This window comes from Castor canadensis, chromosome 5, assembly GCF_047511655.1.
Source record: "Castor canadensis chromosome 5, mCasCan1.hap1v2, whole genome shotgun sequence".
Taxonomy (NCBI): domain Eukaryota; kingdom Metazoa; phylum Chordata; class Mammalia; order Rodentia; family Castoridae; genus Castor; species Castor canadensis.
The window spans coordinates 106383502-106408230 of NC_133390.1; the positions used below are offsets into that span (position 1 = coordinate 106383502).

The window sequence follows — 24729 nt, forward strand, 5'->3', positions numbered from 1 at the left end:
TCTCTGCTAACTCCTGTGAGATGCTCAACATAAATTCACTCCCCACTCACATGTTCATATACAAACACACACTCCAAAAAGACCACCTCAGTTAACAGACTTTGAAGAGGGCTTCTAAACAGGTTTGACCAAAGTTATTAATATAGTTATACAAAAAATTGAATGAATGAATTATCTGCCAGAGGATGAATATTAAAAGATGACATGAACATTAAATGGGATAATGTGACATTTTGTAGTTATGATAGTTATAAAAGTAGAATACAATGCCTCTTAGTGTTTACCACAAGCTGTGTTCTTACACTGACTGTATAGAAAGAGGAAGCAAAGTAAACCTGCTCCATATCACCTCAGCCAGGGCCTTTGCCTGTGTTGTGAGTAGGGAGACACAGGGGAAGGAACAATAAATAAATAAAAGGAGGATATAGTTTTCCTAAAAGGAAAATAAAAAATTTTATAAAGCAACAAATAACATATAATTTTCTACAGACAATGCTATGATACATTCATATATTTCATGCATGTACATTTTATGTAGTAATTTATTTCTAACCTTTTGGTTTGAAATATATCAGACTTCTAAAAAAGTCATAAAAATAGTACCATGACTATTTCTCTTTCTCCCAAATTTCCCAATATTATATTTAAGTTTGTTTAAAATTATTTTCTTTCTCTTCTCATTGCACAACAGACATGTGTGAACTACACATATGTATACACATTGCCTGTAATTATTTGCAAGTTACACTCATGTTGCCCTTTAAAAAAAATTTCAGTTTATATATTCTAAAAACAAAGCAATTTTTTTTGTAAACACATTATAAGCATCAAAATAAATGAATTGCAGTGAGTTAATATTATATAATTTATATATATTATGCAAAATGTCCAATTGTCTCATTAATGTCCTATATCACAAAAGGACAAAAAGGTTGTTTTGTGGGGCAGAGATTCAGGTCAGTCACCTGTTGCATGTATTTTATCAATTATTTTCTTCTAAATCTGGGGTCTGGAATGGTTTCTCAAGTGTTTCTGCAACTTATTCCTTAAAAGTAGATTGTGCTCTGAATTGAGCAATAATTCATAGTTTTAAGCCACCTATTTCCTGTCATTCCTGGAAAATGCATTCTGAATTTTAAGTGTGTGAATGGCTAAAATCCAACACTGACTTTCAGTCTATAGTTTTTCAAATTAGTATTTACAATATTAATCATCATAATCGGCAAAAATTTTAATGGAAATGCATTCAAAAATGAGTCATTTTGTTAGGAAAATAATCATTCAATTCTATTCTTGCTCATATACATGGAGCTTAGGGCAGATGTACACACTATCTTTTTCTCTTAAGGAAAGGCCAGATAGGACTTCCTGATAGGGTCACAGAAAATGTTTCTATTTAGGCTAAGAATACAATAATAATGATGATGTTTTCTTTCTAACAATGATTCTTTATATTGCCTTATAACCTTTTATTCAGTTTCTCAGTAAGAGCGGGAGAGAAAGTAGAAAAAGTAGCAAAGTATTTCAGCCAAGCTCACCTCTTTCTTTGTTCAGAAACTATGAGTCTGTAAGCTTTTCAGATCACTAAATTCTAAACATATGTACATAAATAACTGGGGATGGGAACCCCAAACAAAGAAAAATAAATGATTTTTGAAGGAGATATATGTTTGAAATTCAAGAAGTATAACTCTTGACTTGTGTTTGAGAAAGTGAGTAAAGGTGTTTTGAATCAAATAACTTCTAAAGAACATTTAGAGGAGGAAAACAAGTTAGGAAAGAAGAGTAAGAATGGAGCAAATCAGGAGTAGCATGGGTCAAGGTGAGAGGAAGCATGACACACTTAAGAACCTGAGGGTTTTCATTAGGATCAGAGACATGCTTACAAATTAGGTTGTACAACCAGGCTGGGATCAAATCTTACATGATATCTTTGTCTTTATGAGGTTTGATATAGAAACCTAAAAGGATTTATGAAGTGTTCAAGTGATGCAATGAATTAATGATTAAATTAGTTTTATATTTTAGAATAATCTCCTTAACAGTTGTTGAAAATATGAATGAATTAAGGAAGACAGGTGAGAAGGGAGTGAACACACTGAAGAAGGAAGGTTGATTTAAGAGTTTGTATTAGTTTTATCACTTTGGCAAAATATCTGAGAAAACAGCTTCACTGAGGAAGTATCTATTTTGACTCAACTTTTCAGAGGATTTTGTCCATGGTCACATGGATTCATTGCTTCTGGGCCCCTGTATAACATTATGGTAAGGGCACATGTGGAAAAACAAAGTGCCTCAAGTTATGGAGAGAGAGAGAGAGAAAGAGAGAGCATGGGGTGAATGTATTACTCTCAACTTATGCCCAAGTAGGTCACACTTCCTAATAGTCCATTCATCTATGAATTTATGAACAAATAAATCCATGGATGTAGTTAGCAACCTCAGGATTAAATCATCTCTCAATAGAGATAGCAACTAAGGCTCAAGACTTAAGCATATGAGCCTTATTTGGGAATTTTTACATCCAAACCATAATAAAATTATTGACAAAGTAAGATAATGAGGACCAGAAACAAAATATGCTAGAAACAAAATGGAAGGTAGACATTGGTTTAAGAATCATCTTCCTCAGAGAGGAAGAAGGAAGTGAGGAACATTTGGGCATTTCTGACTTTGAGAAGGAAAGGAAAAATGTGAGAGACTTTAAGGAAAATAATAAAATAACTCCTTTTAAATGCCTCAGTATCTGTATGAAGGTCCAAATTGCTACGTTCTTTGAAGAAGAAATTGATATGAATATGTTATATAAAATGAAATTTTCATAAAATATATTCATACAATATTAAAGTTGTATATGATTGTAATTGTAGTATTATTGTGATTTAGCTCACATCAGTAACAAACAGCAGGTATTTGAAGGACAGAAGGAAAGTTGACAGTGATAACAACTTAGTTTGGTAGAAAATTTTTATTTTTGTGTGCTGGGGATTGAACCCCTCGCCTTGTGGTATACCAAGCAAGTGCTCTATCACTGAGCTACAGCCTCAGCCCTAGAAAATTTTTTGTAACTTAATCTCCTACATTATTTTATGAATGTTATTTGCCTATATTCTATGAGAATCTCCTGATAGGTTAGTAGGCACTAGTGGAAGGGAGGAGGATATAAGAAAAGAGCTAAAGAGTCTGAATGTAGTGGAAATATTATATTCTTGTGTATGAAAATGAAAAATGAGAGCTGTTAAAACTATTCCAGGAATGGAAGAGAAGGGATAAAGGAAAATGATGGCGGGGATGAGTTCAACTATTATATATTGTAAGAACTTTTGTAAATGTCACAACATACCCCCAGTATGACACTAGTCTAATTTAAAAAAAAAGAAAAAGAAATACAGGCTTACACTGAAATATGACAAAAAAGTAACACAAATATCAACTTACAACATCATATATATCAATGTAACGAGCCACTGTATTTTATTTGTTTCGTAACTCATTATGCACACTGTTTTTAACTTCTAGAGGTTATGTATATATATATATATATATATATACATATATATGTATTAATAATACAACTGAATTCTGTACAGTAAAAAAACAAAATAAATATAAGTAATGTTATATAGACTACATGCAGTGTATCATGTAGAATGCATTATTCAAATTTAGTCACAAACATCACATGGCTAGTGTGTAACTTTGCTCTAAGTTTTATTGAGGAAAATGTTAATTTGATATTAGCAAGTAAATTTTATTTTAGATATGGGACTAAAAGTGGATAAAAGGAACTGCTTAAATTGTTCCAATGTTTTAACTACCAATCTAAATGCTAAAGATAATCATAAAAATACCCAAATCACCCAAATGAGCCTATAGTGTATCATAAAAATATTAGCAAGAAATCCTAAATACTTACTTAAAATTTTACTTTTGCATTGCTGGCTACAGTAAAATTTCTTGTGATGAGAAAATGATGAATTAATCCAGAATAAAATGTTAAGCTAGTATAAAATTTCATAAGTATATTGATTTCTTTACATTGTTTCTTCAGTGCTGAAATTCAAAATATATAATCTGTTGCTTGATCTGAATGTATTTATAAAAATAATGCAATACTTTATTAAAATTAATTGGACACAGGCATTCTTATGCAATCATTAAAGTACCATTCACTCTTACTGGTCCTTTAATAAATAACAAAGTAGTGTTTTGAAACTAATGCTAGTCAAAATCATACAAAATGATGTAACTTAGATACATTTAAATACATTATTGATCTTGAAATATGCACATCATAAAGAATAAAGATTAAACCTACATAATTAAAATATGATTTGAAAATCAAACTTAAGCAGGCAAATCAGATGCAAATACTGATTTTTCAAATATAGATGCTAATTTTGTGAAACATTTTCTACATCTAAATGAGTAATACCACTTTATGAAAAAAATCACTTTGCAAATACCATCTTTAATTTTCTTAGGAAAATACTTTTTTGGCATCATAAAATGATTTCAGAACTATTGTAATACAACAAAAGACAGGAAATAAGAAAATGGCTAAATGTTTAAGTAAAACTGTTCTTAAATGAATTCTTAAAGTGTACAACACAAAACATGGTAGAAAAACCCTCCAAATTTACTGCTTTCAATGGTATGTCATTGTTACTTTATTTACTTTGCTTCACATGTGCCAATGTTCTGCTCACTCTCAGATGTTTTCTATTCCTCTTATAATCTACAACAGAATACTGGGCACAGGTCCCTTGATTTTCCTTGTAGACATAGAAGATAACATTGCTCAACCTTGAATCAAAAGAGAACACAAAAAGAGTTCTAGCTGATAGAACACAAAAGGAATATACCATAAGGTGAAGTGTATTTTTTCCATGTATGACAGCGTTTAGAAAAAAAAATCTACCAAACCATGGTTTTCAGTCTTCCCCTTCCTCAGTAACTTTGGCAGTCACATATGGAAAGACTTCAGTATACTAGGGCACTACACAGAAGAGAGTCCCTCAAGCAGGAATATTGGCATTGGAGTTGGCAGAAATGACTGAAACCTCTAGTGTTAGTCCATGTAGCAACAAATACCATCAGCTTCCCTAATCAATATATTTCAATTTTAAATATAAGCTGGAGAGATGAGAGAGAGGGGAGAGAAAGAGAGACACAGAGAGAGAGAGAGAGTGAGAGAGAAAGACTAAAACCAAAGCAGAGCATTGCTAAAGAGTTAGGATGAAAAGTGTATCTGTCCTGTTTGAAACATTGAGATATCTGTGCCTTGAGTTTATCTATCCTGTCCCATTCTGTGAGTAACATGCTAAGCTTCCATTATTGTCAGAATAAGGCTAGAATATTTTCACATGCAACTTCTTTGATCCTTTAGTTCTTAATAATAGGATCACTTTCACAAAGTATGGATTACTTCTACCTATTATTCAGAACCTCCATGTATATGTTGTTGTCATGTAGGTACAGAAGACCAGTCTGCAATCTCCTGTTGTTCATCTAAAGCCTGCCACACTCCACTACAGATACCTTTTCACACAGAAAAGACCACATATTGCACCATTTACAAAGATACCTAAGTAATGTTATATGACTGATAACATCCATATAGATGTTTTAGATATACTAAGATCAGTGATTTCTTCACAGATCATTTTACAAGTTAATTCCAAATCTTATAAGCAAAAATATAGGCTATAACAGTTGGCTTATGAGTAGTTATCAGGAGAAATCAAGTAATATTATCAAGTAATCAAGTCATATTTCAAATATGACATCATTGTAGTTCTAAGATCATGGAACATAAAAATATTAAAGGGCTGAGTAAAAACAGTAAGACACTCTTGATTATTTGAAATATTTAGATATATTCTTAGCTTATGAATGATATAATTTCAAGGATAAAACACATAAATATACTGTGTTTCCATTGCAGTGTCTTTCATATGTTAAATGGGATATCTTTAGTGGTTTTGTCTTTTAAGTTTAAGTTAGCCAAAATATACTTACAACTAACTTGTTTATTTAGACTTAAAATATTGGAAATATCATCTTTCCTGAAAAATAGAAGCTTATGTTCTTATAATATTATCACATGAATATATGGTATGAATAGAATAAATTTTCTTTTTTCCCTGCATGTTCAAAAGTAAATACACTAAAAATAAAAAGTCAACATAATTTTTTGCCATGTTTGAGGGATCCATTCACTAGTTACAAGATATGGGGTTTTCTTTTTGTTATTCTGCTAAAAATAATCACCTGGATATTATTTCACTTTCTATTTTCCCCAAGTATTCTTTAGAGGGTTATCTTTCTTAAAAAGTTGTATTTTTTCTCTGTGTAAAAGGAAATTGATACTGAGGGTGATTAAATCTGGAAAAGTTATTTCAATAAAAACTGTGCAAAGCTATTTTACTAAATTCTCTCTCATATTTTTTAAAGTAGTATCCCTGGAGAATTTAGTGGATTTTGAATGACCTTATTCAACCTAAGAAGTGTGAAAGATCACTTGGCTGATGTAATAGACATAAATTGAACTGTGACTGCAAAGGACCAGAGGATAGTAAACAAGTAATTATATTCCACTTTTTCACTCAATTAGGGCCAGTTTTAGAAGACATCCTTAGTAAATTTTAAAATAATTAAAATAAAACAGGAACCATGCCTTTATGTTAGTTCAAATATTTTCACATTCAATCACCAACTTATACTTCAGAAATATTTCCAGCACTCACATGTTGGAAACTCACATGTTTCCATTTCCAGTGTTACCTCCTTTATCAAAATTCCACTATCTTTCACTGACCCAATTTTAGATATTCACTTCTCTGCAAGTAGTTTGTATATATTTCAGCCCAACATCTGTAATGCTACTTTCTGCAGAGTTATTTTCTTCAAAATATGTGCTGATCATTTTAGGGTCTATATAATCCCTTAGTGCAGAAAAGGAGATATCTTTAGTTTTATGTTTAAAAGCCTTTCAGAATATGCCTACTTGTCTAATTTTGCTTCTTGCTATTTCTTCTTACATACCTGTTTCAGTCAAATAGCTTCAATTCTTTAGCTGAATACTCTATTGAACCCCCCAAGTCTAAATGCTTTTCTCTCAACTATTAATAAATTCCTCTTTCTGATAGCCATATATCAACTCAGATTTCATGACAATATCTTCCACTTGACTTTTTCTCAACAATTCATAAAAGAATCAATGCACTTCTAATTCTCAAATCAATTTATTTGCATTCTGTAACTCATTTACCTACTGAGGACATGTTGAGGTTTTTGAAGTTCATATACCATTTGATTGACTCTAAGCAAATGTTAGTTGGAGAATCTAACAGTTATACCATGATTTTACATATTTTCTCTTGTTCAGTGTACTATTTCTGGCCAGCATTTCTCAAATTTATAAAAATTTACTTGGATTGTAGTTAGTCACCTTTACTTCTGTATTTAAACCAGTTTCTTCAATGCAAGTGTAATCATTTCTGAAGAGTTTGTCTCTCCTATTGAATTCTAAAATTTAAATCAATATCTCATTTTATTTTTACTGTTTTATTGGGGTTACATTGTGACATTTACAAAAGTGCTTACAATATATCATAGTTGAATTCACCCCCTCCATCATTCTCTTTTATTCTTCCTCCCCCCATTCCTGGAATAGTTTCAACAGGTCTCATTTTATTTTCATAGATGAGTCCATAATGTTCCCATTATATTCACCCTCCTGCACCCTTTCCTTAGATCCTATCTCTCCTATTGATGCCAGCCCCAGACAAGACCTTTTATTTTTTCTGTTCTCTGTTTTTGAAAAAATTTTTTGCTTAACACATCTATTCAGGGAGTTTCAGTGTGATATTTCCATGTATATATGTATCAATCCTGGATTGTAAACCAGTATTTTAAGTAGTATAAACTGAGGTATTTATGATGATGGACATTGTGTAAATATTTAACTTTTTCACCTTCATTATTTCTTTCAAGGATGGTCTGCAGAGCTATGCTATTCATGTGTAACTTGCTACTGAGAGCAAGCCCTAATCTAGACAGTTCAAAACCATTTAGTCACAGGATCACTTTACCCTTTGAATTGCTTAAGTGAAAAGAAAATCATTGAAAGTAAATATGGAAAAAATGACATTGTTTTACTTTTTACCCATCGCTATTTTATAGCTAAATAAATACTGCTAATGTTTTCATGTCTGCTTATATATACAAACTGTGTCATGAGATTCTTTTTTGTTAAAATATATAAAGAAAACATAATCTAATACAGATATGTAATTGGAACAAGAGGAGCGACTCAAGGCCTTCTCAGATATTTGAAGATATTCTTTGTTGGTATATATTAAAAGTCAAAAAGTGGCACTTCCTTCACAAATAGTTGGCATCTAAAACTTTTTGAATATCTCAAATTTTTGAACATATTTATATTAGAGTCTATGAGTCCATCATAGACTGAATTTTTTAACACATCAAAAATGACTCGGGATTTACACTGAAAGAATATTGTCATCCACCAAAATTTCTCAGAAAATTCTTTACATTCTTTGAGAACCATTACCCAAGTTTATACCTGAAAGATCCTTCATCTAAATTAGGAAGACAAAGATTATATACTTATGATTTAAACTGATTACTCAATAAAGAAATGGGCAAATGAGCTGAACAGAGTCTTTCAAAGGAAGAATGTTCAACATCCCTGGCCATGAAGAAATGTAAATCAAAACAAAATTAAGATTCCACTTTACATCTGTTAGAATAGCTACCATCAAGAACACAAACAACAACAAATGTTGGTGAGGATGTGGGGAGAAAGGACCCCTCATACACTGCTGGTGGAAATGTAAGCTAGCACTATGGAAAACAATATGGAGGCACCATAAAAATCTAAAAATAAGACCTGCCATAAGATTCAGTAATATCACTTATAGGTATTCCTTATATCCAAAGGAATGTGAGTCAGCTTACAACAAAGTCACCTGTACACCCATGTTTATTGCAGCATTACTCACAGTTGTTAAGCTATGACAATAGCAATGTTCCCCCACTACTGATGAATGGATTATGAAAATGTGGTATTTATACACAATGGAATTTCACTCAGCCACAAAGAAGAATGATATTTTATCATTTGTAGGTAAATGGATGGAACTGGAGAACATCCTCTTAAATGAAATTAGAAGACTCAGAAGGCCAAAGTCTGCATGTTCTCCCTCATATGTGGAATATAGACCTAATACAAATGCAGCAATATTATGAAACCATCACACAAGAGGTGTGACACACAAGAGGGGTAAGGAAACTAAGAAATTGATATGCTCTCTGTGCAAGAATGAATATAGATATCTAAAACTGAAAGTGTCATAATAAAGGGAGTAGGTAGAATAAGAATACTAGAGGAGATAAATCATTTGGGGTTATAATATATATAAATATATATATATATATATATGGAAATATTACAAGGAAACTCCCAGTGTAGCTTGCTTTATCTCAAACAAGCTAAAATGTCATGTTTCTCATTTTATCTTTTCTCTTCTTCCTTCTACAAAATCAGAAAGCCGAAGGGCAGAATAAGTCCAGTCCAGGGGTAGGGCTGGTAACAGTGGGAGAGTGAAGGTGATGGGGAAAGAAAGTAGTAGGGTAAATATGGTGCAAAATATGTTTTACATGTATGTAAATGTAAAAATGATACCTGCTGAAACTACTGAAGGATTTGGTGGAAGGGAGGGCTTAAGTTAGAGAGGGTGAATTCATGTATGATATATTTGATATATTTTAAGAACCTATGTAAATGCCACAATATATCCCCATTCAACACAACAATAAAGGAAAAGAAATAAAATAAAATAATGCTTCATTTGCTAAAAAGAAAATAAATTTGCTGCTATCATGGGTTATCTATTAAAATAGGGCTCAAGGTTAACAAAATATGACAAATTCTAGATATATAGCAAACTGAGTGGATTTTTTAGCTACTTCCATATTATTTTAAATTTAGATTAGTTTCCATTCTTTAGGTATCATGAATACAGATATACTTTATCCACATTACAGTTACTTCATGAATGCAGAAAGTAAACACATGGGAGTAAAGTGCAGGAAAAGCAATAAATTCATTTATTATAATACCGACAGGATGAAAATTACTGCATTTGATTCCTTTTGCCAAAACCTGAAATTAAAACAAAACCAAAATATATCAGCCTCCTTCCTACAGATTTCATCCCATAAATATTTGTTAGGCATTGCAAATTAAACTAAGATATCTTCCCTTCAGTGTAATTTTTAAATTGTGATGGGGGGTGGGAAGATGTCATCACAGGTGTGGATAGCAAGGAAAGGTAAGAATACTTCATGCATCTGGATTGTTGCTAAATAGAGAGACTTCCTACACCTTCTTACTCTGGAGATTGGAGAAAGAAATGGAAACAGACAAACAAACAAACAAACAAAAACCCAGCAAACAAACACAATGATGATTATGGCCACAAAAGAAGACAACTCAGAACTCAGAAGAAGACTTATTTCTCTTTGTATTTATCCCACAAATTTAGTTTCTATTTTTGAAACAGATAAATGTAGCTGATATGCTGTATGCAATTGATTTAAAAATTTTAAGCAATGATAAGCTAATGCTACAATAGAATATTCTACAAGGGTCTGAACTATCAATTAGAGGCTTTGCTAATTAGCATAATAAATATCAGACTGTAATGATAAGTAGTGAAAATAGTAGCTAGTTAGTCTACATATTTTGAGTCAAATTGTTTATTCATTGTTGAATCTAGAGAAAGTCATAATATGTTGGTTGAATAAAATATTGTAGCAAAATGCTCCACACATGTATTAACAGAGTGTAAGAATGTAGTGTAACTCCTACCTGAAGAATCATCCAACTCCTTGATGAGGTTTCTGGTTGTCATAAGCCAGTTGCAAGACCAACTAAATTCTGGTTTTGAAGTATCATGTCTTCTTTGAGGAGTGAGGTGCTCATTCATGCTATTGAGTTCCCTCAAGTACCAGAGAGTGTAGGCTCCACCCAGCCTGAAAAATAAGTTCTAGGCTGTTTAACTAGCCATTTCTGTCTAACAAGCTTATGTAATAAACAACCATATATGAGGGAAATTTATTCTGAGCATTGCTTTCTGATATCTGGATGAGATTATTTGTTCTTAAATTTTTGTGACTGATTTTTAAAAGTTGTCCTTTTATAGTATTACAATTTACTATTTGTGCAATGTTCATGATAGGATACTAGGAAAAATTTTTACTCCTTGGAATACTGGATGACATAAGTGAAAACAAATGATATTGTGCTTAGGGACCTGAGTTTCAATCCATTCTCTATTATACTCTGGCTCTGTGATCTTGGGCAAAATTTTTACTTCTTTAAGACTTACATTAGGATTAATGACAGAATACAATTACGGCAAGTCAATGTTTTGCACAAACTACTAAAAAGAAAGAAAATTGTGAGTAGGTACAATGACAACTGACTATAAATTGGATTTTCCTATTTGGGACATCAAAATGCCTCCAAGAGAAAGAGCATTTTCTGTTATGAAACTCTGTCAAACATAACATGAAGTCAATAAAAGTTTTTGCATGATTTTTAACAACATACAGCAATCTTTGGTACATCAATTGAGCATTTTGACTCTACAAGTACACAGACAAAATAATTCTTTCCAGTACAAAGTTGATGGATTTTTTTTTGTGCATAAAAAGAGAAAAATTCAAAACCACAGAAACATCACTTCATTTTAGAAATACAAGCAAGTCTCATCATGCCAAGAAGTTTGCAAAACCAATATAGTGAATTTAATGACAAATTTTGTGCTTGGAGAGAAAGAAGAATGAGTTATTGGCAAAATATCTATACCTGATGACATTTTTGGTGCTCTGCAATATCACTGAGATAGAAAAGCAATTACTATCACTATTCTTGGAACAGTAATACAGCCTGGAAAATAGTGCCAGTAGAAAAAGAGCCACATGTTGACAATTAAGGCCAAGTTCCATAGAATATTAGGAGTACACTATGTCCATCTCTCAGTGTAGCCCTCATGTATGAAAATTAAAATGCCATGCAGTTATAAACTTAACACCTAGTGAAAGGTTTGCAGTAATTTTCAGTCAGTAATTCTTACCTTGATTTTGATCTATTTTAAAATTATTTCATATAGATACCACATATTTCCATTCCTGATGATATAAAATTTAATATTAACTTATAGCTCAAGTTATTTTTTTAGGCAGATATAAATAAGGTAGTGAAGGAAAGCAAACAATGTGTTCTCACAAAACACAGCCATTACAGTCTTGGTATCATTTTACTGCTAAAACGATAGCATAAATACTGAATCTTCCATATGTGGTGATCTGTAGTTCTGCTGTGTAGCAGAACAATATTTAGAAAATATGTAAGTCCCAGTGTTAAAATTTCCACATTTGTTATATATCATAGCATTGGTAAACATAATATTTAAGTAATTATTATCACTTCTGTAGGATGTTTTACTGAATGTTCAGAGACATGACAATGTCACAAGTTTTTTTCTGGCACAATGGATCAATGGATAAATACTAATATTTTTGGTATAGTAAGATAACAGAACTTTACTGAGTACTGTGCTACTTCTGGTTAGGAATTTAGCACCACTGTCAAGCTAATGGCTATGGTGATATTAGCTAGGGTAGAAATAGAAAATAAAAAGAACTAACTTCAGATTCAGGAGTTATTTATGGGGATGATGGGCTACATAACAAAGTAGATGACAAGGAAGAACAAGCTTAGGGTATAGCTGATGACTACAGTTTCTATTATATTATGAATAACTGAAGGCTATTAAATATGGAGTCAAGGAACTATGAACCTAAAGCATTGAGCAAGTCATAAACAATTGTAAGAAAGATCACAAAAGAAGAGCAGAGACTAGAGAAAAGCAATGCAGCTAAAATAATAACTTCAGTGAATTAGAGCAGAAACTGAGAAGCTATTTCTGCAATGGGGTTCTCCAAATAAATGTATAGCGTTTCTTTGTCTTTTATAGAGCCTTATGATCAAAATGCAAAATTAAGGAAGTCTGTATCTCTGTCCTTTGTGGAATTTAGGATAATAAGTGTTTCTCCTTAAGGCTAACTAAAGTAGAGTTTTACTTACTACTATACGGGGGAATGAACTTTTGAAGGGACAGAGACTGTAACTGGTTTTGACTGCTTTGTTTTGCAGCACAGAACAAAGTTCCAGAGGAACGATAAGGATACACACAATGGGAGTTTACAAGAGAGGAAATAAAACACAAAGCAACATATAGACCAAAATACAATAAAGTAGGAGTTTGGTAAAGCTTACACTTGGATCATGGTGGAGGTTGACCAGGGATGGGTGGAAGAGTGAATAAAATTTTAATCACGATTTGAAGGAATTAGTCACAACAGCCTTTTTATCTTCTAGGTATCATGTATAATCCCTGCATAATATTACCCACAATATCTACAAGTATGTGTGTGTGTGTAATAAATGTCAGTGCTCCCCTTCAGTCTGTCAACATCATGCATGAGGGCTATGCATGATTCTCTGAGTACAGGTGTTGTCACAATAAGCTTGTAATGTCCTGAGTGAAATCAGCCACAAAATTCAGAGTTGTGTTTTCTCTGAACTTAAATAAAAATAGATGTTAATATGTTATGCATTAAATTATTTCATGGGATAGATATATAATATTATCAGAGAGAAGAAAAAATACTAGCCAGACACTAGTGAAAGTATGAATCAGTTTATTTTCTTCTTGACTTTAGTTTAATCAAAAGTTTTCTTCAATGAGTATGAAAAACTTATACAAAATTAAGGAGGTCAGTATATTTGTCTTTTTACTCACCAAGCATCTAGAAAGATGTGTGGTATATTGTAAACTGTTTCTATATTTGTCAGTTGAATGATGGAATACATCATCATACTATGAAAGTCATTGTCCTTACTACATGCTCTTCTTTGACTAAGAATATCATTTGCTGATAATAATATTGATAATATTCTCAACCAATCTACTGCTTCAGTCATGCTAAAAAGGACTAACATTCATGGTGGTCTCTTATAATACCAACTACTCACATTAACTCATAAAATATGATTTTTAGCATGTGCTAATAACTTCCTACAAACGAGGTTAAAGTACTCCTGAGATATATGGTGAAGGATTTGCTGCAGAGTAATGTACACAATGTATTACTATCATTAACCTCCACTACCTTTGGGGAATAATTTCATTTCTTGCTTAATTTCATGTGTTGTGATTGCCTTAAGGTTACTATAAATTATGAATATTACAATAGTGGTGTAACAGTTGCAACTTCTAGTCTTTACTCATTAGAAATTTTAATTTGAACATGTTGTAGATTTATGGTTCGGTTTAAATTTTGCTGCGCTAACAGTATTTATCAAAAGAGAGTTTCAATTTGAAAAATGCCAACTTTTTCAATAGATTACCTAGATTTCTATTGCTGCATTCATTGCTTGATAAAATTTGCAGAATAATCAAATATATAAATTATAAATAAAAATTCACTAATCTAAATCAGAAACTAGATTGTTTTCCTTTTAGCTAAATGTTCACTAAGAATGTATTTGTGTTTTCCCATTTTACTACCAAACTACAATCTTCCATTCTTTTATTTTCTCACAATGTAATTGAGTTTACAAATCTGGTATCTTTCCTATTTCTTTTTTGCTATGCATATCAAGAGAAAAAAAAAGAATAGCTTGTAATTTCCCTTTCCTTTGACAAATTTATTGTCAAATTATTTGATAAAATTGTACTCATAAGATTTTGGTATTTTCTTTATAATCCATTAAATTTGGTTAGTTTTCATTTCTAAAACTTGGCAGTCATATAGATTTGTTTTTATACATGAAGAGACTTTTAAACTGATTTCAAATGAAGTTTTTAATGACTCTTTTCTAACCAAAGAACTTTTGTTTTATCTACTGAGACCATTTATTTTTGAAGTAGATGAATATCAAATGATTGTATAGAATTATGTGCTTTCAGCCAGGCACCATGAATCATACTTGTAATTCCAGCTTCTCAGGCAACTGAGATTGTGATGATTGCAATTCAAGGCCAGACTAAGCTAAAATTTCATGAGACCCCATATAAACCAATAAGAGCTGCCTGTCATCTAAGCTATGCAGGAAGAGTAAAAATGATGATCATTATCCAGCTGGGCCAGGGCAAGAAGCAAGTCCCTGTCCTAAAAATAAGTAAAGCAAAATGGGCTAGGGCCATGGCTCAATTGGTAGAGCACCAGCCTAGGAAGTGCAAAAAAAGTGTTATTTTTGCAACTTTTTAAATAACATGTAAAAAATACATTAGTTGCTAATACTCTTTCATTTTGAATTTGAAACTTGTTTATCTTTTGATAACTGACCAGTAAGTCTACTTAAAATTTTCTTATCTCTTGAATTTTCTGGTTTATCTTTTGATAACTGACCAGTAAGTCTACCTAAAATTGTCTTATCTCTTGAATTTTCTGGTACTTTATCTCTTTGCCTCTCCTCTTACCTCTTAATCCACTATTTTACAGTATTTATTTTCTATTTTTATTCTCATGCTATTGTATTAGGGGTACACTGTGATATTTATAAAAGTTCTTACAATATATCATAGCTGAATTCACCCCCTCCATCATTCTCTACCACTCTCATCATTATATTATATGTTAACTTTGAGCTCAGCCTTGAACCCTCTAACCAATACCTTTCTAAGCTCCAAATATATACTTACAATAACTGTTTTGACTTCAAAACACCCTGTCAGTGAAACCTTTGCTCCAGTTCCATTTCACTTACTTGATCCATCACATTTCTACTTCCTTCCAACTTCACTTGGAGCACAGCCTCCCTTCTCACCTTCATCATGTCGCAGTTTGGCTGTCTCCCTCTCTATTATCCATGCCGTATGTATCTCACTTGAAAGACTCATTTAGCTCCCAGTACTTGGAGAAGTTGTTTTATTCACATATAGATCTCAGCTTGAAGGTCATTTTTCAGAGCTCTCCATGATGATCACCTTCTACAAATGGTTTTCTTATTAACATCTTCATAGTAATTACAATAAAAACTATTTTTTTCCTTTTATGTGTATTTTATCACTTATTTTTCCGATCATGAATACAAATTGAATGAGGTCATGCATTCTACATGTCTTCTTCTAGTATAGACTGCCCACTTCTAGTACAATGCTAAAATACAGTGGGGACAAGGTAAATGCTTTCTAAATAAGAGAATGAATTAATTTATTCATAAATGAATTAATAAATGATGAATCAGGTGTTCAAGTACGTGGACAGGACATATCAAAGAGGTAAATATGACTTTAAAAAGCTAATCAATCTACCTGGTATGTTTTTTTTCCAAATCGCATAACTCTTTTTCAAGTATTTTCATAAATCTGTGGAAGCCCTTTCCCCCTCAGATACTGATAGCATTAATTTGGATAGAGTGATGATACATCTAGCTTCAGAAATGTACATCTGTGTCTTTTCAAAGTGCACAAAGTCTATCTCCATGAGCACTGGTGGAATAGTCTTTTCTTTATGTTTCATTCATGGGAATATGTCTTATTTTTTATAAATTTTTATTAGGATATATTCATTATTCAGGGAGAATTCATAGTGACAATTTCAATTAGGCTTTTATTGCATATTGTACACATTGCCCTCATCATCTCTCCCCCTCAACCTCCTCCCCACCCTACTTAAGGAAATTATGAGAAGTTTCTTAGTTTTGTTTCATATAGGTATATGAAGTCCATCTACCATATTCCCTCAACTTATTTTCCTTCATTCCTCCTCCTCCTTCCACTAGTACTCCCCCCAAACACTGTGACTATTTTACAATCCTGTTTTTCATTATTAATATTTAAGTTGATGTTCCAAGGAGTATTTCAATGTACATCCACTGTGAGTATACCTTACTTTGGTCTGTTCAGCCTCTTCCATTACTCTCCCTTACCCCTTAACCCCCCACCACCCATTTTTCAACAGCTTTCAGTACACATCCTTTTATCCTCTACCTTCACATCTTACATTATGTGTTATTACTGATGCTCTATCATTCTCTTTTCCTTTCCCTCTTTCCCTGAGTTCCACAGAGTAGTTGCACTGTTACAAACATGTTCTACGTATGAGTTTGTATATGATCATGCTTGGTTTTGTGTATATGTTTATCTTTGGATCTATCTTCCACTGATGAGAGAAAACGTGGTTTTTGTGTTTCTGACCTGCCTTACTTCACTTAGCATGATGTCCTTAAATTGAATCCATTTACCTTCAAACCACATGACTTATGACTAAATAGTATTCCATTGTGTATATATACCACACTTTCTTGATCCATTCATCAGTTGCAGGGCACCTGGGTTGTTTCCAAAGCATGACCATTGTGAATAGTGCTGTGGTGAATATCGGTGTACAGGTGTCTCTGTTATATCCTGACTTACATTCCTTTGGGTAGATGCTCGGGAGCAATATCACAGGATCCTATGGCAGTTCTATCTTTAGCTTTCTGAGGAATCCTCATACTACTTTCCACAGGGAATCCATGTGATGTCCATTATGAGAAAGGTACCTTCTGATCATTGGAATTCCTTATTCATCTGTGTGAGCAAATGTCTCTATTTTGTCTAATTCTGGAGGTTAACTGATATCCCATGGTCAATGTTACAGAAAGGTTTGAGTTGCAATGAAGGAACAGGACAGATATTTGAAACTGTCCAGATGCTCTCCTTTTAGCCAGACAAAGCCACAGAGCTACTTATATTTTATACAGATGCTACATATTTTGAGTTTTTAGGACAAAAAAGTAAACTAGATCTATGATCCAGATAAACATAGCATTTTCTCTCGTAGCCCATACTGTGTATCCATATCAGATTAGGAAACATGAGATACAAGAATTGTCTATTTTGACCACTCCAGTCGCTCAATCTTATTTAATTTATGATTCTTTATTATTTGCTCAATCAGATCAGATTCTATATGCTGAAGTGCTCATGTTAAGTTAAAAATGTTCACTGAAGTTTCTTACAAGTACATGCATGTATACATGCATATGCAAAATAGTTATCTATCACTACTAAAAGATTTAGATTTAATATCTGTATTGACCCTTAAATTTAGCTTTTTATTTTTTTCATTTCAAGTAAGAAATTGTCAGTTTTCAACTTATATCTGGAAACATCTTGTGCACATTTCACAAATGTTCTCTTTTCTCACAGAGAAGAAAAACATGGCCACTCAATAAAATTAGTGTTTGCTCAATGTTGGATTCTGTGCAATCTTAAAGGCACATCTAAAACATAGAACTGTAAATAGTCACATTACAAGATTGTTGAGATGATGGAATGAGATGATAGATATAAAATGCATGAATAGTGAATGATAGGGAGTAATAATTCATTGCATACATTATGCCACTAAATAAAGAGCATTTCAAAATCTTTTGAAAGAAAAAACACATTTATATGAAATAAGGCAGTGCTTCTATACATACCTCAAATCTAAAGACTGTTTGAAAAGTTTTTCTGACAATTAACAATAGTATCTTTAAACACAAAAGGAGGTAATAGAGATAAAACAAAATCTTGACTAAACAGGATTTTAAAGTATGTAACCCATTGAATAATGAGCAAAAGTAGGAATCCAGGTCCAAAGAAACACCACAAAAATTCTAAAAGGGAAAAGATAAAATAAAACAATAATGTGTACTTTAGTTATTAAAAAAATTAAATTCCTTCATTTATATTTCTGAATCTCTAAATTCATATGGAAAAATTTTAAATATAATTGTGTTTAGGTAAAATAAATGTATATTCATGAAAATTTGCAATGAGACGCTAATGCAAACATAGAAAAAGATTTTTCATAAAACATGCAAATAATTCTGACTAAATCAACTTAGGTCATGTTACCACTCCTTCTGCCAACATATTTGCATCATACTTAAGAATTAGTGTTTAGTTTTGAAATTTTTTTAATGCTTAAAAATGCATAAATCCAGTTTTAACTTAGGTAACTGTATGAGTGCCTGCTTTAGATACCTTGTGTTCCCCTCCCCCAGTGACTTCCACACAACAGTGCAACCCCTACCTATTCGACAGAAAATGTTGGATGTTTTCCAACCATCAGAGAGACAAGACACTACTGTGGCAGGGCCATTGCTGCTTAGATGAAAGCATCTTCATTATGCTAACTCATCCAGGGCAAGTTTGTAACAGAAGTGCAAACATTAGCAAAAAGACACTGAGGGGCATATTTGTGTAACATTTGGTTAAACCAATTCTCATCATTTTCAATTACTCCGGGCTCAGTTATTTTATTTGCCATCAATTTGATCTTGGAGTGTGTATTTTAAGATTAGAAAAAAATGTATTCATGTATTCTCGAGATTCAAACTCCATTCTATGAAAGCCTAATCCAGAAAATCTCAAGTGGTCTTGGATTGACCTTGAGAAAAACAGATAATCCAAGTAGAATTTTTGTAGAAATATCAAAAGCGTAGTCTACACAGTGAAGGATTATGATTGATTGGGAATTCCTAATGGTAATGAGTAGTATAGCCCTCAAAGTTCTAAGCTGCCAGAGTTGAAAACCGCTTATTTACAGGTTCACATAGATATATAGGTAAAATGCACAACTTGAATCAGAAACCATAATTCACTTAAAAATCACTGAGAATTACTTAATGAATGCCATATGGAATGAATGTGAGCAGAAACTTCATTGTTTTATTTTGATAGTTGAATAGAGGGAAATTTAAGTTAATAAATGTGGCAAGAAACTTATTTTCAATCAAAGCAACAACAACAAAAGCTTTGTCACAATGGGTCAAGAAAATGTGGTATCTATACACAATGGAATTTTATGCAGCCATGAAGAAGAATGAAATGTTATCATTCGCTGGTAAATGGATAGAATTGGAGAACATCATTCTGAGTGAGGTTAGCCTGGCCCAAAAGACCAAAAATCGTATGTTCTCCCTCATATGCGGACATTAGAACAAGGGCAAACACAGCAAGTGGATTGAACTTTGATCACAAGATAAAAGCGAGTACACACAAGGGAGATATGAGGATAGGTAAGACACCTAAAAAGTTAGCAAGCATTTGTTGCCCTCAACGCAGAGAAACTAAAGCAGATATCTTAAAAGCAACTGAAGCCAATAGGAGAAGGGGACCAGGAACTAGAGAAAAGGTTAGATCAAAAAGAATTAACCATGAGTCAACTCCCTGTATAGCTATCCTTATCTCAACTAGCAAAACCCTTGTTCCTTCCTATTATTGCTTATACTCTTTCTTCAACAAAATTAGAGATAAGGGCAAAATAGTTTCTGCCGTGTATCGAGGGGGTGGGGGGGAAAGGGAGGGGGCTGGGTGGGTGGTAAGGAAGGGGGTGGGGGCAGGGTGGAGAAATGACCCAAGCATTGTATGCACATATGAATAATAAAAAAAAAAAATTAAAAAAAAGCTTCATCACTTCATTCTCAGCTTATCTCTATTAGTGCACTTAATTAGCTCTAGAATTAGATTCAATCACTAATTAATTATGAACATTAAAATCTTGTTCTACAAACACTTTTTCCTCAACCTTTTCATAACCAGGCTCTTTGTGGCTCCTCTTGCCTTATTGGCCATTCTTTCTCAGTCCCTTTGGCTGATATCTCCTCCTTATGAATTGCTCCAAGGGCTTGATCATGGGAACTCTCCTCTTATATATACTTACTTTCCTTCAAATCAATCCCACCCAATTCTATCTATAAGCATTATTTTGGTGCCAACATCTCTGATATTTGTTTCAAACACCAGTTATGTAGCAGTTAATATCCAATCAATATCCAATATTGATCAATTAATATCCAATCTAGAGCTAGCCCACTTTTCTATTCACTGTTTAGACCCAACTTGCACATGCCTATAATCTGTATTTATCAGTATTATGGAAACAAAACTAACATATTGCTTTTCCTGCAAAAGTATAACAACTCACAGACAGAAAAATAAAAACATTAGCCCACTAATACAGACAAAAACAGTAAGCAAATAACAACAGGATGATGCTCAAGCTTTAGTCCATTTTGTGCTCCTATGAACTCTGTAATTTATAAAGAAAAGAAGTTCCAATTCTGGAGATTGAGAATTCCAGGATCAACGTGGCAGCATCTAATGACTTTCTTGCTGCATCCTCATGTGGCAGAAGACAGAAGGGTAAGAGAGAGCAAACTAAGTGATACAGGCCCTTTCTTATTAGCATGAGTTCATTCCTGTGGGCAGATTTCCCCAGCTAAACACCTCCCAATGTGCAAGGCCCACTCTACACTGACAATAAAGCTTCCAACATGTTATTTTTGGGTGATGCAACTATCTGCCATGGCCTCTGAAACAAATAAGACTTGAGTTAATTGCTATTTTATTCATTAGTAGAAACTGCTATTTTTGGCAGACTTAACAGATGATAATCTTAGCAGGAATAGCAATCATGTGAAGAAAACTTCTCTTCTATTGTTAAGAAATCCTCTACTTACAGTTAGGTATATACTACTGTAAACTAGGTATATAGAGTAGAGATATTTGCTTGTTGGCACTCTTAAAAATATTTTTTGTTTTCTTTTAAATGTTTGTAGTCTTCACTTTTTCAGGACAACTTATTCAAATCATGCACCTGTTAGGAAATGAAATGGTTAAACTATGTTTCCTTCTCAAATTTCTGACTTGGAGTTTTTTGTTGTTGTTTGGTTGGTTGGTTTTATTTTATTTTGAGTACTAAGGAATAGCATAAAACAAAAATCTGTGAAATTGATTTAAAAATTATCTCATAAATAGTGTATTTTAATAGTTCTAATATTTTTCTATTACAAAGAATCTATTAAAATATCAAAGAAGATGTAGAGTATTGGAATTATACTAGAAATGCCTATCTTGTTTTACATAAGATATAAGATAAATATGACAATTATGATTAGAAAAGGAAAAACACAAGTGAGTTAAATGAAAGTTCTCTTCTTGTAACACCTGCCATATATAATCCCAAATTGCCTGCTATAGGTAGACATTGGTGGTTTAACTAATTAAAAACAGGTGGAGTATTTGACAACAGAGGGCAATAAGAAATATGCCATCCCTAGATTTGGCAGTTAGTGGTAATAGGATCATTTAAAACAGCAGGTGTTAAAAATGCCATCTATATGAGTGGGAAAATATGTGTTAGACAAAGAAAGTTTTATCTGTCCTACTCAGTATATTTTTCTCAATTGGAGAAATTATGTCTGACTCAAACATGACCTTCAGGTCATGTTAGCTCTTCTGAGAAATTCAATTTATTATTGAAACACATTAATTGTATATATTTATTATATAGATTACTATATATTTAAATTTATAGATTACTATATATATTAAATATATTAAGAAAAAGTCATGGGTTGATGTGGTAGAATTTGAAAATACAACTCTTGAATTTTTCATAATTCTTTGCTTTTCTTGGTTTGCTTAAAACAATACCATAAGCAAAGATATATTTCTTATACATTGGAACAATATTGAAATATAATTCATAAAATAAATATTATGGACTTCCCTGTTTTCTTCATGTCACTGTTTAAGAAACCAAGGCAATAGCTCCATAGTTGTATTATTGGGTGAAGTTTATTGCCCATCTATTTAATAATTATGATTTGGTTGATATTTTTAATGTAAAGGGCTGAAAGTAAGTATATTTTAGCTCCCTGTACAAAGCTGTAGTGATAATAAAACCAGATTGTGAAAGTCACAATGAATTGCTTTCTTTCTTTCAGTAACCTTATTTAAGCCTGTTATGTGTGTCAAGATTCTTTTTAGCAGTACTTTTTTGAAGAAAAAAAATTCATAAATTGAAAATAAAGCAGGCAGAAGACTGCATGTCCTTTCAATGTCATTGTTAAAAGGCTCACCCAAGAATTATTTAATTATCTAGCAGAATGCATCTGTCTTTTATTTTGCTATTTATTATTTTATTAGAGTCTTCAAAATGTGAAATTAAATGTTAACTTACAAATTTCCATCAGGTAGAAAAAAGACCAAAGGTTTCAGGATTTCAGTTTTAAAGCTGATAAGACATCTTACAGTTTTGTATCTATTAACATATACATTTCATGAATCTTTTGACAACATATGTCTCTTCAATTAAACTTTAAAACCTGTTCTATGTTTACTGATTCCTTCACTGATTAGTAAGATGAATAAAATCTTCAAAATTTGCTAATTGTCTGTATGGTAGGCATGCTTCTAACTTTTTAGGATGATATGTTTACAGTTTTAGAAGTTCTGCAATGATATCCCAATAGAGTCATACATCAGAGACAGTCAGACTGAGTTGCCTGAAAGCCGGACCACACAGCTTGTCTTGGCCCACAGATTAATACCAGAGAGCCATAATAGTTTTAACTTCTGACTCTGTTTCTCTATTATTTTTTCTAACTCTGTGCTTTTGATCTTCCTTCTATATCTAAACCTAGAAGGTTCTTATTCTCATTTACCCAGGACTAGGAAATTATCCTCAGTTGGTGGTAGCATAAATTGGAACTCTGGCTTTCATATGTGATTCCTTTGTGACCTCATACCAGAGTGAACCAATAGAGATCAACTTTGTGTTGGGGGGAACTGAGAGTGAATGCTGCTTGACTGCCTTTTAAAAAATAATTTGTGGGGGCTGGTGAAGTGCCTCAACTGGGAAAGCATCTGCCCAGCAAGTGTGAGGCCTTGAGTTCAAACCCCAGTAATATAATAAATAAATAAATAATATAATTGCCTATTTAATAGTCAAAAAATATAAAAGGAGTCCTATATTATCTGTTTTACAGAAAATAAAATTACATAAATCTAATATTTCAAAAGTTGACAGAAGATATGTTTTTATGGTTTTAAGACATACAAAATCTTTTTCCCAGAATTTTCTCCCTGAGGATACTAGTATGTGAGAATCCAGGTTTTCATGAATCTTAATGACCTAGTATATTTTTAATAATTCTGATTTTAAAAAAGCATAGCTTTTTCCTTGAATTTGTTAATTCTACATAATGCTTCATAATATTAAAATACAAATTTACAGTTTCAATTGCAATGAATTACTTTTTTGCAAAGCTTTTGTAATAGTTACCATGCTTCATAGAATGCAAGCTTGAACATAATTTTAATGACTATTCAAGGTAAAAACTTGAATTAACATTCAAATGAAGTTTCCATGAATATTATAAGTGTATTTATTACACTTAGTGTAATCTGCCCAGGAATCACAGATTCTGCATGTAATCAGAGTATTTTCTATTCTTTTTGTTGGCTCTTTTCAAGTCCTTGGTCACTTTTTTGAACTAATACAGATTTCTCACCTCTAAGCAGGCAAACTGTTTATAAAATTGGATATACTTCTTTTATATTCATGTAATAATATTTTAATTGACATTCCACTTAGGAGGTCAAGAATCATTTCATAGTAAAAATGGTCCTATTTTAAATCAAGTGGCCTAATCTCCTCTGAATGCTGTTATTTATTTAGAATGTTGTTTGAATACCAATACTTGTCCATGTCCTAACAGATACATGAGGAAACCTTTTCTTATTTTTCTTATAGTATCTTTCAATGTTTTTAAAAGATATTTTCACAGTTTACAACATCAAT

At 32.3% G+C, this 24729-nt stretch overlaps 1 pseudogene; it reads left to right on the plus strand.

Moving 5' to 3' along the window:
* Positions 1-267: 267 nt before the first annotated feature.
* LOC141423753 (small nucleolar RNA SNORA51) lies at positions 268-392 on the plus strand (annotated as a pseudogene).
* Positions 393-24729: the final 24337 nt, after the last annotated feature.